The sequence below is a fragment of the Rana temporaria genome, chromosome 2 (assembly GCF_905171775.1).
Source record: "Rana temporaria chromosome 2, aRanTem1.1, whole genome shotgun sequence".
Classification (NCBI taxonomy): domain Eukaryota; kingdom Metazoa; phylum Chordata; class Amphibia; order Anura; family Ranidae; genus Rana; species Rana temporaria.
In genome coordinates, this window is record NC_053490.1 from 389210492 (window position 1) to 389225862 (window position 15371).

General features: G+C 43.7%; 1 protein-coding gene across 2 annotated transcripts in view; it reads left to right on the forward strand.

Moving 5' to 3' along the window:
* The window catches only part of AHDC1 (AT-hook DNA binding motif containing 1), a 138281-nt gene extending 123774 nt beyond the window's left edge, over positions 1 to 14507 (forward strand). For both annotated transcript variants that reach the window (XR_005747071.1, XM_040337984.1), the window contains exon 5: positions 13928 to 14507. The gene's annotated coding sequence lies outside the window, so the exon portion shown is untranslated. The remainder of the gene's footprint in view (positions 1 to 13927) is intronic.
* The last annotated feature ends 864 nt before the right edge of the window (positions 14508 to 15371 follow it).

Consider the following 15371-nt stretch of genomic DNA (forward strand, 5'->3'; position numbering starts at 1 on the left):
CCACCATCATCATTACATCATCATCAGCCCCCCCCCACCATCTTCATCATCATCAGCCCCCCCCCACCATCATCATTTCATCATTATCAGCCCCCCCCCCCCAACCATCATCATTACATCAATATCAGCCCCCCCACCATCATCATCATTTCATCATCAGCCCCCCCCCCACCATCATCATCATTAGACCCCCACCATCATCATCACCCCCCCTTATAATCATTGCATCAATATCAGCCCCCCCATCATCATCATTACATCAATATCAGCCCCCCCCCTCCCTCCCTCACCCAGGCCCAGATTTACTCCCTTTGCCGCCCCAAGGCCGGGTCCTTCAATGCCGCCCCCCGCCTGCGCAGTACAGGGGGGACATTATCCGGGGACTTTTCCGGCAACACACGAAGAAGGAGGGGGGGGGTTTGCTGCCGAATATGGCATTGAGAGGCGGGGGGGGGGGTGCTGCTGCTGAAAATTGAGAGTCAGGTGGGCGACATTGAGCATTGGTGGGTCTGACAAAATTACATTGAGAACCGGGGTGCTGCTGCCGAAAATTACATTGAGAGCCATCTCATCTCCTCTTCCCTCTGTTTTCTCTCCTCTCACCATCCGTGACATGACAGGGGGGAACTCCGGAAATGAAAGTGAAAGTGTCCTCTCCTCTCAGCCGCAGTGCCGCCCCTGCACCCACTGCCGCCCCGAGGCCTGGCCTTGTTGTCCTTGTCTGGAATCCGGCCCTGCCCTCACCATCGTAAGCTGCTCACTCAACTGCTGTGCCTGTGACGGTCACAAAGGTAACAGTTCTGGCATGCTGTGATAAATCTCCCGCCTTCCTCCTCCTAGACCAGCTCGTCTGATAGACAGAACACTGGCACTATCACACAAGCTAGTCTAGGAGGAGGAGGGCGGTACATTTATCACAGCACGCCAGAACTGTTAACACGGTGATCTCTGTGACACAGCGGAATCGCAGTGTTACAACCTGCCAGGGTCTGGTGGGCCGGTTACAAGTCTTCGATAGGCCGCATGTGGCCATAGTTTGAGGACCCCTGATCTAACCTCTGAATAGGAATGCCCAGTCCCGCGGGAGTCACAACCTGGAAGCCGGGGGGAAATAACAATAAAACGGTATGTACGGCAAAAAAAACAGCATACTGTAGATGTCGGAAGTATGCTGGATGTAATGGTATATAATTATTTTAGGGTGAACCTCCGCTTTAACCTGTTGATAATCGGAAGATTGGTATTCCTTCATCTTGTTCTGGGATCATTAAGGATATCTTTCCTAGCTTGATTTAAAAAAATGTTTTGCCAGTAGCAACTATTATTGACTCTCTGCCACTGTTAAGTGGCATGCAGATTTTACCAGTTATCATAGCGCAACACTGCATGCCCCCAAGGCATGATATCCAGTATTTTAGATTTGATCACTGTTTCTGTGTGAGGCACCCAGAGCAAGGGGAGGCTGACAATACATGTGTTTTAGTAGAAGCAGTGCCAATTTTTTCTTTCTTTTTTGTAAGCTCGCACATAACACTGCAATTTTCATGGGAGGCCATTTGTGCTTTTAGATGCATTCTGTATATGGTACAAAAGTGCCTCATGACAGAATGCATGAAAATGAACTATGTTCACACCATGTCATTTAGTGGGGTGCTTTGTTTAGAAAAATCTTACATAATGTAGTCTGTGCTAGCACATCATCTGAGGGAGAGAATGGTGCCTTATGTGAAATACATAAAATTGCATTTTACATTACAAAAATATTGACGTTCATGTTAAAGCAAAAGATTTTGTTTTAGGGATTTTGTCAAGATCTCTGGACTTGAATTCTCAGGTCTGCAACCTACTGTTACCACTTGCCGACCGCCTTCCGCATATATACTGCAGCAAGGTGGCTCGGCTGCGCAAACCAATGTACCTGTACGTTGGTCCCTGCATGTGATATTGTGGGCGAGCGCCCGACGCGGGTCCAGGGGACTCTATGTCTGCCAGCCGTTGGCGGATCCCCATTCTGACGGGACAATACTGAGATCTGCTGTTCATATTGATCAAGAACGGCAATCTGTGTTGTCCCAGTAAGCCCACACAGAACACACCCAGGGAACACACTTGATCGCCTCCTAGTGTTAACCCCTTCCCTGCCAGTGTTATTTATACTTTGATCAGTGCATTTTTTTTTTTTTTTGTCCGCCGCAATGTCGCAGTCCCGCTAAAAATCACAGATCACTGCCATTACCAGTAAAAACAATAAAAAAATAAGTCCATCTTTCCATGGATTGTAGACGTTGTAGAAATAAAGTTCTATTTGTGGGAAAAGGGCATCAATTTTGTTTTTGGGTAGTGTCGCACAACTGCGCAATTGTCAGTTAAAGCAACGCAGTGTTGTATCGCAAAAAATGGCCTGGTCATTAAGGGGGTAAATCCTTCTGGGGCTAAAGTGTGAGGTTCCCACTTTTGGGTTTAAAGCCAGAAGGTTTTTTATCTTGATGCATTCTATGCATTAAGATAAAAAATTGTGTTCATCAGCCACCCCAGCACCCCCCTAATTACTTACCTGAGCCCAATCTTTCTCCAGCGATGTCCATTAATGTCTAAGCCATCCAGGACACTCCTGATTGGCTTAGACACAGCCATTGGCTCCTGAGGCTATCAAAGTCAGTCAGCCAGCCAATCGAGGGCGAAAGGGCGGGGCCCCATGTCTAAATGGACTTACGGAGCTGTGACTCGGCTCCAGTGCCCCCCACAGGAAGCTGCTGATTGTGGGGGCACTTGATAGGGAGGGGCAGCAATGAGAGACCCGAGAAGAGGAGGATCTGGGCTGCTTTGTGCAAAACCATCTGCATAAAGAAGGCAAGTATAATGTTTGTTTTTTCTTTCTTTTTTTTCTTTTAACAAGACTTTACAATCACTTTAAGGTGAATTCTATAGGACACATTTAAAAAAAAATAGCAAACATGTTATGATTAAAGCAATAATAAATGGCCAGAACCCCCCCCCCCCCCCAAGCAAACCTGCAAGACAATTGCATAATGTGCGAGTATGCATCTATTTAACCAGCCCATATTTGGCCTGTTTGTATTAGGCTTGACCTGCCCCTCTGTGCAATGGTTTTGCACAGAGCAGCCCCGATCCTTTTCTTTTTGGGTTTTCTGGCCCCTCCCACCTGTCGAGTGTCTAAAATAGCAAGAATCTTGCGATGGGGGCACTCAAACAGGCTCACTCCTGAGGCACGCTCTGTGTATCCTTTTACACCTGGCCCTTGCTCTATTCTCATTGGCTCATTTTCGGTGATTGACAGCAGCAGAAGCCAATGGCTCCGCTACTGTCTGAGCCAATGAGGTGAGCTCTATGGATCAAGGTGGGGCTTGGGTATGTATATGAAGGAGCTGCACCCAGGTTTTTTACCGTAATGCAAGGCCAAATTTTTTTTTTATCATTCGAACCACTTAAAATTTGATAAACAAAGAATTCAGACTGAGAAACATGAGTTAAAGATAGAGGGTTAGGATTTGTGCTTGTGAGATTGTGGCAGTTTTGTAGCCAAGGGATAAAAGAAAATGGTGTCGGCATCTTTAAAAAAAAAATATGTATTTTTATTTATTTTTTGATGGACTGACACTTTCACCTTTTTAAACTTTTACACAAAGTGCCACATAGCCTTATTAATATTTAACTTTTAAACCTCTTCCACACTCATTTCGTCCTAAAATGGTGGTGGGGGTTCAGAAAAATGGCCAAAGTTGGGACTGTGAATAGACAACTAAGCACTCATTTAGCCCTTTCACACTGGCTGTCAGCTGTTAGTTTTAGCGGCGCTTTTCGGCCACTAGGAGGGCAATTTTAACCCCCGCTAGCGGCTAAAGAATGGATTAATAGCGCGTGAAAAGCTCCGCTGCCGATGCGCTTTGGCAGCACTGCCCATTCATTTCAATGAAAAGAAAGTACATTCATTTCAATTGACAGGGGCGGTGGAGAAGCAGTGTGTACACCGCTCTTCCACCGCCCCAAAGATGCTGCTTGCAGGACTTTTTCTAATGTCCTGCAAGCGCACCGCCCTGGCTCTGACACTGGGGGTGCAGGGGAGGCATTTCAAAGGCGCTATTTTTTTAGCCCAAAAGCGCCTGAAAAACGCCCCAGTGTGAAAAGGGGTCTTACAGTAGAAAGTAGGGAATTTTATTGAATTTGCATGTAATTGTGTTTACATTCGTTTTTTTTGGGGGGGGGGGGGGGGTTGAGAGTTTTTAGTGGTTGTGTTGTGTTTCCAGCTGTTTGTAAAAGGGTAAAATAAAATAATTAAGTGGCAGGGGTGCTTACAATGATCAGCTTTTATGTAAAACCTTTATCCCACCTGGGGAAAAAAAAGTTTGATTTTAACTGCTTATAAAGTATAAGCTGGAGTTTGGCTTCAATTTGTTACTGAAGCTGAACACTCCCCTCCCCTTAGACTGACCTTCTGCTGACCAAAGGTGCCCCTTGTGCTCCTTCATCCGTAGCGGAGGTACTGTAATATAGAAGGTGTTACTAGCCAGATCACCAGGTGAAAACAGCATAGATTTGTATAAAAAGTCCCCAAGTGACATCAAAATGGTAAATCTCCCTATGTGCAAAAAATGTGGATCAATTTAAGAAGTGCTTCACTGAAACTTCACACCACTCCAAGTGCTCCCGCCACCGAGTGCAATGCATGTTCACCTCCTTGTTAGACCCTGCAGGGGGGGGGGGGTCAAACACGCCTTGCACACAGTGCAGTTCTTCTTTTAAGGATGGCTCCACACTAATCCTCTATGGTTCCTGACAAGCCTGGTAAATGTAATACGCTCTGCACCAGGTTCAGTATGCTCCAATGTAGCTACTTCAGGATTGACTCCACATTTATCTCCAGCAGTTCCAAAGTAACATGAAAAAACGTAATTGCCTTCAATAGTGCAGTATCCAAGGTATTAAAATGACTTCACCACCCAAGCTTAAAATACACTCACATTTCAAGAAGAAATGTGTCAAGAAGAAAGCCATTGTTGAAAGAAAGCCATAAGAAGTCCCATTTGTGAGAAGCCATGTGGGGGGGACACGGCAACCGTGGAAGAATGTGCTCTGGTCAGATGAGACCAATATTGAACTTTTTGGCTTAAAAGTAAAACGCTATGTATGACAGAAAACTAACACTGCACATCACCCTGGACACATAATCCCCACCGTCAAACGTGATGGCAGCATCATGTTGTGGAGATGCTTTTCTTCAACAGGGACAGGGAAGCTGGTCAGAGTTGATAGAAGATGGATGGAGCCAAATACAGGGCAATCTTCGAAGAAAGCCTGTTAGTCTGGTTCACCTTCCAGCAGGACAACAACCCTAAATATACAGCCAGAACTACAATGGAATGGTTAAGGGATCAAAGCACATTCATATGTTAGAATGGCCCAGTCAAAGTTCAGACCTAAATCCAATTGAGAATCTGTGGCAAGACATTAACATTGCTGTTCAGACGCTCTCCCTCAAACGTCTCTTCCGCCCAATGCTCTTAAAGGGCAATTTTTTATTTATTTTTTTGTAAACAAATAAATAATAGAGGTCTTTTTGAAACCAGATCTCATATATAAGAGGTCCTGTTTTTTTTAAGGACAGTGTAAAAAAAAGTAAAATTTTAAACACCCCGTCCCACTGTGAAGAAACTAATGCATACGCAAGTCGCGCACGCATGTGAAAACGGTTTTCAAACCACACGTGAAGCATTGCTGCGATCGTTAGAGCGAGAGCAATAATTCATGCATTAGACATCCTCTGTAACTCTAAACCTGTAGAATTTTTTTAATGTTGTCTATGGAGAATTTTTAAGGCCCCATACTCACGAGCAAACATGTCTGCTGAAACTGGCCCGCAGGCCAGTTTCAGCAGACATGTTTGGTCGTGTGTGGGCGCGAGCGGGCCGAATTCCAGCAAACATTTGCCCGCCGGGCCTTTTCCCAGCAGACAAATATTCCTGGACTTGTTTTAAAACAGCCCGCTGGAATTCAGCCCGCTCGGACATGTACGGTCGTCAGTACAGACCTACCGTACATGTCCAGGCGCCCGCCGTCCCTCGCATGCGTCGAATGACTTCGACGCATGCGTGGAAGCATTTTAAAGGCGGGCCGCCCACGTCGCCGCGTCATTGTCGCGGCGACACCGCGTCATCGACGCGGCGACACCGCGGACACGCCCCGCGTATTGTTTACGCGCGGACTTCTGTACGATGGTGTGTACAACCATCGTACAGAAGCCCTCTGGCAGACATGTATGGTGAAAACGGTCCGACGGACCGCTTTCACCATACATGTTTGTCCGTGTGTACCCGGCCTAAGGGTTAACGTTTGTCGCCATTCCACGAGCGGGCACAATTTTGAAGCATGACAAGTTGGGTATCAATTTATTCGGCGTAACATTATCTTTCTTTGGGCTAAGTTTACTGTTATCCTAAGTTTAAAAAAAAATGTTTTGTATAATGTGAAAGATGAAGTTATGCTGAGTAAGGCCCCTTTCACATGGGGTGGATCAGTAATGATCCGCCCCGTGAACCTCCGCTTGCTCAGCGGGGATCGCTCCGTTGATCCCCGCTGAGCCGGCGGATGACAGGGCTGTCCCCGCACACTGTGCAGGGACCGCCCTGTCTTTTCTCTGCTCTCCCCTATGGGGGGATCCGATTAAACCGTATGTCCGTGTTCACCCGATCCGCCAGACGGCTGGAAAAGTAGGTTTTTCCTCTGTCACACTTTGGCGGATCGGAGCGGGTACGATGTCAGCGGGCATGTCACCGCTGACATCCGCGGCTCCATAGAGGAGCACAGAGCGCCCGTTCAGGTCCGCAAAAAAAACTGCCAGGTGGACCTGAACGGGCCGCCCATGTGAAAGCCCTAAATGGATACCTAACATGTCACGCTTCAACATTGCACACACTCGTGAAATGGCACTTAATAAGACCCCACCTCTCACCTCTAGGCTTGGGACAGCCTAGACACGGTGGCACCGTTTGTTTGAATGCAGAGGCCGTGTGTGACGTCATAACATGTGCCCGGTCTCCTAACGTCAATAAACTCCGGCGACCATCTGATCTGCCAGAAATCTCTATGGTAAACATCAGGGGCCAGCGAATCCGTTCTCTGATTCACCGATGGCACGGGTGAGTCGATAGAAGCACCGGAGGGCGGCGGGAGGGGGGACGTCCGCCTGCCCACCTGTAAGAACGATCAAGCGACTGACCTGCCGCTATGATCATTCATATGGTGTAGGGCAGGGATAAGCAATTAGCGGACCTCCAGATGTTGCCAAACTACAAGTCCCATGAGGCATAGCGAGACTCTGACAGCATCAAGCATGACACCCAGAGGCAGAGGCATGATGGGACTTGTAGTTTGGCAACAGCTGGAGGTCCGCTAATTGCTTATGCCCGGTGTAGGGTATCGCCGGCTGAAAAATACACTATCTGAATGATGCCTGTAGCGGCAGGCATCATTCAGATATACCACCACAAAGTCAAGGACGTCATATGACAGCCGGCGGTGGGTAAATGGTTAAAAAAAAACATAGGCGACACTTTAGGTTTAAAAGCTTTTAAAGGTTATGTTTAGTTACACAGCTGGTCTGGCCCTAGAATTATTGCTCCCACTCTGCCACTCATGGTGATATCTCACATACAGTTGTGCTCATAAGTTTACAGAATTTATGATTTCTTGACCATTTTTCACAGAATATGAATAACACAAAAACATTTGTTTTACTCATGGTTAGTGTTTGGCTGAAGCCATTTATTATCTATCAACTGTGTTTATTTTTTTTTAAATCATAATGGCAACAGAAACTACCCAAATGACCCTGATGAAAAGTTTACATACCCTCGTGATCTTGGCCTGATAACATGCAAACAAGTTGACACAAAGGGATTTGAATGGCTATTAAAGGTAACCATCCTCACCTGTGATCTGTTTGCTTGTAATTAGTGTGTGTGTTAAAAAAAGGTCAATGAGTTTCTGGACTCCTGACCCTTGCATCTTTCACCCAGTTCTGCACTGACGTTTCTGGATTCTACATCATGAGGAAAGCAAAATAATTGTCAAACGATCTGCGGGAAAGGGTAGTTGAACTGTATGAAACCGAAAAGGGATATAAAAAGATATCCAAGGAATTGAGAAGTCTTCAAACTCTAATCAAGAAGTAAAAAATGAGGCATTCTGTTGAAACCAAACTGCGGTCAGGTAGACCAACTAAAATTTCTGCCAAGAAAATTGTTTGGGATGCTAAAAAAAAACCACAAAACTTCTTCAGGTGAAATACAGGACTCTCTGAAAACACGTGGTGTGGCTGTTTCAAGATGCACAATAAGGAGGCACTTGAAAGATGGGCTGCATTGTCAAGTCGCTAGAAGAAAGCCATTACTATGCTAATGCCAGTATCCTGCTTACAATACAGCACAGAGACGAGCCTCAAAAATTCTGGCACAGTCATTTGGAGCGGTGGAACCAAAAAAATACTGGTGGAACATTTGCATTCATCAGCCAGGAAGCTGTGGATGTGACGTACTTGGACATTCCAACATGACAATGATCCTAAACACAAGGCCAAGTCCACCTGTCATTGGCTACAGCAGAATAAAGTGAAGGTTCTGGAGTGGCCATCTCAGTCTCCTGACCTCAATATCATTGAGCCACTCTGGGGAGATCTCAAACGTGCAGTTCATGCAAGACAGCCCAAGAATTTACGAGAACTGGAGGCTTTTTGCCAGGAGGAATAGGCAGCTTTACCATCTGAGAAGATAAACAGCCTGAACCACAAATGCCACAAAAGACTTCAAGCTGTCATTGATGTTAAAGGGGGCAATACACGGTATTAAGAACTGGGGTATGTAAACATTTGATCAGGGTCATTTGGGTAGTTTCTGTTGCGATTATGATATAAAGAGTAAACACTGTTGATTGATAATAGCTTCCGCCAAACACTAACCATTAGTGAAAAAAGTGTTTATTATTCATATTCTCTGAAAAAATGGCCAAGAAATCATAAATTCTGCCTGGGTATGTGAACTTTTGAGCACAACTGTATGTGGTGCAATCACTGTTTACATATGCGTGCGGTACCTACGTGCGCTTTCACTATTACGTATGAGAATGTGCTTTCATTTTTTTATTATTTAACAAAAAAAATTCTTTGTCTTTTATTATTTTTTTTTTTTATTAGCTTTATTGCTATACCAAGGGATGAACACTATCCCTTGTTATAGAATGGACCTGTGACCGATCATCTCTGGGGTCTGAGACCCCATATCGCTCCTCTGGCCTCCAATGCATCTTATAAAACTGAGATTGGTTTGATCAGATGCTTTCACAAGCCGGTAACCACTTTTAAACAACCTGGAAGCGATGAAATATTGTACAGAAGTAAGTAGGATTATGTAGTCATAGCAGCATAAGGCCTCTTGCACATACTCCTGTTTGAGCATCTACTTTGTCAGGCTTTCTTTGTGGGTATTTGCGCGTAGTTGCACACATTTTTCAGTCGCACATTTTCACGCAAATGCACAAAAACGTATTATCGCATTCTCGTTATGCACAATATGTAAATGGACCTTTGCGCGCATGAGGCTTAAATTACTGACGGAAAAGGCTGATTTTTCCATTTTATTTTTACTGAAGAAAGCACGGCGCTTGTTCACGCCTGTGTGCATAGGCACATTACAATTAATGGGCTATATTTTGACTTTGAAAGATGCTGTACTTAGCTTTTTTAAGCTGATGTATGCAAAAGGCCTAACTGATAACTGTCTACGCACTGGCAACATTTGCCAGTTGGGTACACTGGTAACCAATTGCTTTCAGTGATATATTCAACAGACCAAAAGTGACACCAGCTAGAAGGGCTGGAGAGATTAAAAAGAGGACAACATGATCGCATAAATCCCAGAAGATGCTATCATGTTGCCTTTTTCCTTTTTCTTTCCCCCTTCTGGGAGTCCCCATGGGACTGCATGTTTACTTTTAGGTTGCAAACACGCTTTTCCATTTTGGTGTTTTTTCCCTAATGAGGTTTTTTTTTTCATCAAACTTGTATAAATGCATCAAAATGCTGGTTGATGAACTTGGCATTGCATTTTGACACACATTAATATGCATCTTTATGCTTTTCTAGTAATTTCAATAAAAGGCATCAGGCGAAAGTGCAGAGCCTTTGGGTCCTCTTTAAATAGGGATGATAGGGCAGCCCTCTTCCAACCTGTTGTAGATTGTGGGCTCTCCCTTTTTAGAGTGCCTTCACTGCTGCAGCTTGCACCTTTCTGACAGACTTACAGCTTTGTAATATTTGTTACAAATAATCCTGTAACCGTGCTGTCCAAACGGTGAAAGGAGTGTCCTGGATGCAACTTCCCCCTTTCAGCTCTTTAATTCTGTTCATGTGATGTGTCATAACACAGCCACAGGGGTAAAGCCCTTTATACATGTAGCAAAAGTTGGCTAATTTAGGAGGAACCAGACGTCTTTCAGTACATGTGTACTACTGTCTGTTCGACAGAAGCTGGTCTTGCTGGAAAACCATCGTTTGATCGGTGCTTTCACCAAATGGCTGCGGGCACTAATCAGTGTATTCTGACAGTGAGGGGAATAAGATCGGGAGTTCCCCTGTCAGAAAATAGATCCCCCCACAAAATGACTGGTGTGGCAGTGATCAGGACCAGTGTAATTTGTGTGATAGTGATTAGGGACACTGCAAGTGGGTGGCAGTGATTAGAGGAACTGTTGACAGACTGCAGTGATTAGGAACGCCAACTGGCAGCACTGATCTGGTTGCATTGTAATGTATTATTGCTCTCGCTCGAATGTTCCTGGCAATGCCTCACATGTGATTCGAACATCGTTTACATATGCATGCGTGACTTATGCGTTCACTTCTGTGAGCACGGAGGTATGAAAGAGCTTAAAAAAAATTCAACACTTTACCTTTTTTTAAATTTTTATTTCTCAATCTTTTATTCCTATTACAAGGAATGTAAACCTCACATGCAATAAAAAATAAGATGACAGGTCCTCTTTATGGAGAGATCTGGGGTTAAAAAGACCCCAAATCTCTTCTATACCTTTAGGCTGGGTTCACATGTGAGAATGTCACAGCAGGAGTACAGTGCGTCCTCATTCACCATTTCAGCCCAAATTTTTGGCTGAATTCGGAACTCAAAAGGACCAAAAGACGCACAGGGCTCCTGTGCAAATTGCACTGGAGCTGCTGCGGAGATATGTGAACCGACTCCATAGAGAGCCGGTTACAATCTCCTGTGCAAATTTCCACATCCAGTTCGCACTAGTATGAACCCAGCCTTAAAAGCAAAAGGAAAAAAAATAGAGATAGATATATAGATATAGATCTCTAATGCAATATCATGCCAACAGTTGATCCAGAGGAAGGCAAAAAAAAAAAAACAGCAAAGCATGATCCAATTTGCCCCAGCAGGGTAAAAATCGATTCCTGTTCTTTCTCTTACTGAAGGTAGGACTTTTTATAAAAAATTGAGGTAGCCAACAAGTTTCCTTATGGTAATTGACAACCAAAAGCCCTCAAAATCTGTGTTGCCTATTAAAATAAGGCTGCATTCACACCTGAGCGTTTTGTCGCCTGAAGCGCGACGCTCCAAAATGCTAGAGGGGAAAAAATACATTATTCTCAATGGAGATGTGAACCATCTCCATTGAGAATAATGTATTTTTTGGCCTGAGACCGAACGCCTGAAGCTCAAACAAGTTCCGGACCCCTTTTTGTCGCTCGAATCGGGCGTTTTTGAGCGTTTGTATTTCCCATAGAAAGTAATGGAAACTCTCGATTCAAGCGACTAGCGCGACAACGAGCGTTTGCTACGGGCGTTTTGTCGCTTTAATCAATAGAACATTTCACCCAGGCAGAAGTTAAATAAAATCTACCAACATGGCAACAAGTGATGAAAAGATGATAATTTATCCTATTGGCTAAAATAAAAAACGTCGAAGTACAAAAACGTCGGACAACGCTGTATGCAAACTCGCAAATACGCATGATACGAGCAACAAAACCCTGGAAAAAAACACCCGAAAAAATGACCAAACAACCTACGCTCAGGTGTGAATGCAGCCTTAGAGATGGTTAGCAACTGTTAACTTTTAATGTTTAGGATTGTTCTTGCAAATGTTTGGAAGTTTATTAGTACATATTTAAACATTACTACAAAAAGACTGGTTGGTTACTTTTGTGCAGCCCTAAAAAGTTATCGTTTGCAGGTACCATAAGTCTATTCTTGCATGCTCAGGTAAATATATCTTGGGCATAAAATGCAAAATGATATAGTGAAAGCTGGAGAACCCCAGTTTTAAATATTCTATTATATGATTGCCTTACACTGAGGAGTTAAGAAATTACAGCTTGCATATATATTCTGTATTTTATTTTTACAGTAGTTCACGTGAGAGCAAAATTGACACAGTAAATCCCAAATATTTCCTCCAAAATCAAGTTGCTAAATTGAAATTTCAAGCCTAATAAAACATGAAAACAAAAAGATACAGTAAAAATAAATACCCTGTAGGTGTCACTGTTTCTGCTGCAGCTTATTAGTTCGCCTCATGCTTCCTATAGTCACTGACTGAAGCAGTGACATCTTTTGGGTACATGTAGGTAAAGCAGTTCATGAGTTCAAAAAACATAAATTGCTCATTTTAGTTTGCTAATGCATTAGCAAATGACTTGCATCTCCGCTGAGCATAGTCCTATTGAGTAACCTGGAGATACCAGCCAGGCTCTAGTATTCTCTCTATTACAGCATAAAACCTACATGACCACCAGACATACTATAGTTGATGACAAAGGACTGGTGTTGGCGAGAAAACACTCTGGATCATTGGCATTGATAGCAAAAATATTTAAGCGCTTGTGAATCCACCTAGTCATATTCAGCTCTTTGTCAGTTCTGTTAGTTTGAAAATCTTAAGCAGAGGGATTGTATTTTTGTTTGCTTCATCTGCTGATACTGTATGCTGACCAAATTAAAGCAGAGGTTCACCCTAAAACATCTATATACCATTAAATCCAGCATACCTCCGACATGTACAGCATGCTGGTATTTTTTCTTTTTTTCGCTGTACATACCGTCTTATAGTTCTTTTTCACCCGGCTTCCGTGTTCTCACTACCGCCGGGAGTAGGCGTTCCTATGAAGAGGTGTAGATGATTGACGTGCGGATAAGGCGCGTCACACGTTCCCGAAAATATCCGAACTGAGACTTGGCTCTATACGGCGCCTGCGCAGTCAGCTCTACACGGCTCCTAGTCTGTGCGCAGGCGCCGTATAGAGCCGAGCCCCAGTTTGGATATTTTCGGAACGCATGACGCGCCTTAGCCGCACGTCAATCATCTACGCCTCTTCATAGGAACGCCTATTCCCCGCGGGAGTGAGAAAATAAAAAGAACTATAAAGCGGTATGTACAGCGGAAAAAAAAAAAATACCAGCATACTGTACATGTCGGAGGTATGCTGGATATAATGGTATATAGATGTTTTTTAGGGTGAACCTCCGCTTTAATTGCAGTCCTCTGTCTGCTAATCCCTTATCCTGCCTTCTTCACTGTAATGTGGTGCACACACCCAGAACTATGAGTCATGTCTGTCTCTTCCTTTTAACACCAATCTGTATACAGCCTTTTCTTTCTGCTTTCCTACTAAATTAGTTGCTTTGTTCGGAAAAAAGTTACTGTGTTGCCCACAACAATCAATCAGGTGACAACGCTATTCCTTTCATACAGCAAAAAAAATGTCTGGAACCTGGTTGCTATAGACATCACAACTTATCTCACTTTTTTTATTATGCATACCTAGTAATCTTTTATACTCACATATGCACGATAAGACTTCACTTATTGTATTTGTTTTTTATTCTTTAATCCACAGCTCAGGTCCTTCCCTCCACCGAAGCCAGAAGAAATGCTGTGGGATTCCCCTCCGAGCAAGCACCAGCTACACCATGAGTGCGCTCCCTGTCTCTTCTACCTGAGCTCTGGAACCTCATCCCCTCCAGTTCCTCCCCTAAGAAGAAATTTGTGTTTTGTTTTTTAACTTTTTTTGTTTTATTTTGTTTTATCTTCACAAAACCAGCAAAAATTGTACATAAGAATTTTTTTTAAATGTATCAAAATGTAAAAAACAAAAAAACAAAAAAAAATTATGCGGAGATGGGGAGTATGTGAGGGGTGAGGTAGGGACTGTGGGAGGGTGGAAAGTTTGTTGTTCCCATGTGAGCAGAGCAGCCTGAAAAAGAGAAGGGCTGCTTTTGTCAAGGAAAGGGTTAAAGGATCCATTCCCTTTCCCTCACATACCCCTAATCCTGCACAACCACCCTCCCTGCCCCCACCCCCCCAAATTACCGGCTGCACTGAACTTGCGTATGTTAAAGCCCTACCACCACCACCCTTGGCGGTTAAAACTATTTATTGTAAATAAGGATTTCTCATAAATTGTGTATTGTCCAAAACTGGCTTTGTGTTTTCAATGTGTGAATGGCTAGATATGGTTTGCTGTATTATGTGGTGTGTTTGAGCCTAGTTTATTGAATTTGTAGTCCTCTTTTCTTCTCTTTTTTTCTTTTTTTTTTTCTTTTTCTTGTATACCGTGGTAATCCAAGGTGACAGTGATCATAACATATTTTTTGCTGGTCTTTGTTGTATATTTTCTTTTGTCAACAGCCATATGTATTTCCTCTTCCCTTCCTGTCCTTCCCCTGTTCTGAAATGTGTATCTCTCCGCCCACCCCCCCTCACCTTCCATCTTTTATCTCACATCATTGCTTGTCCCTTATCTCCCCATAACACGTTCTTGCTTCCTTTATGATATTGTTTATCATCTTTATTTCATCATTTATGCTGCCATAATGCTCATGCCTCTCCCTGTCATGTCTTCAGAATTCCTTTCTAAGCTGCATGTACAATAACATTTCCAATTTTAAATTTGCCTCGCTTTTCTAAGCTGCCCTTTTTAGATATTTTTGTAAGTCCTCATTCACTTCCTGTCACATTACTTATCGCTTTTTATTGCACAACACTCCAGTATAGTCATATAGGTATACATAGGCTTTTTCAGAGCACCCAAGCCCTGCCTGTTAGAGCAGCACACCCTCATACGGCCTTGAGGGTTTATTGAATCCTATGAGCAGTTCTTCCCCAGTGTACACCCACACTTGATTGTTTAAGAACAGTGGAAAACCTCTGAAAAAGATTGAATACAAACAAAGGTGTACATTTTTGCAGTGTAGTTCATAGGGTTCTAAAACTAAAGGCAGAGGATGAGTGGGTGGTATACTCCAGTTCCGATTCCTAGCTGTTCTTCAGACTGCAAGATT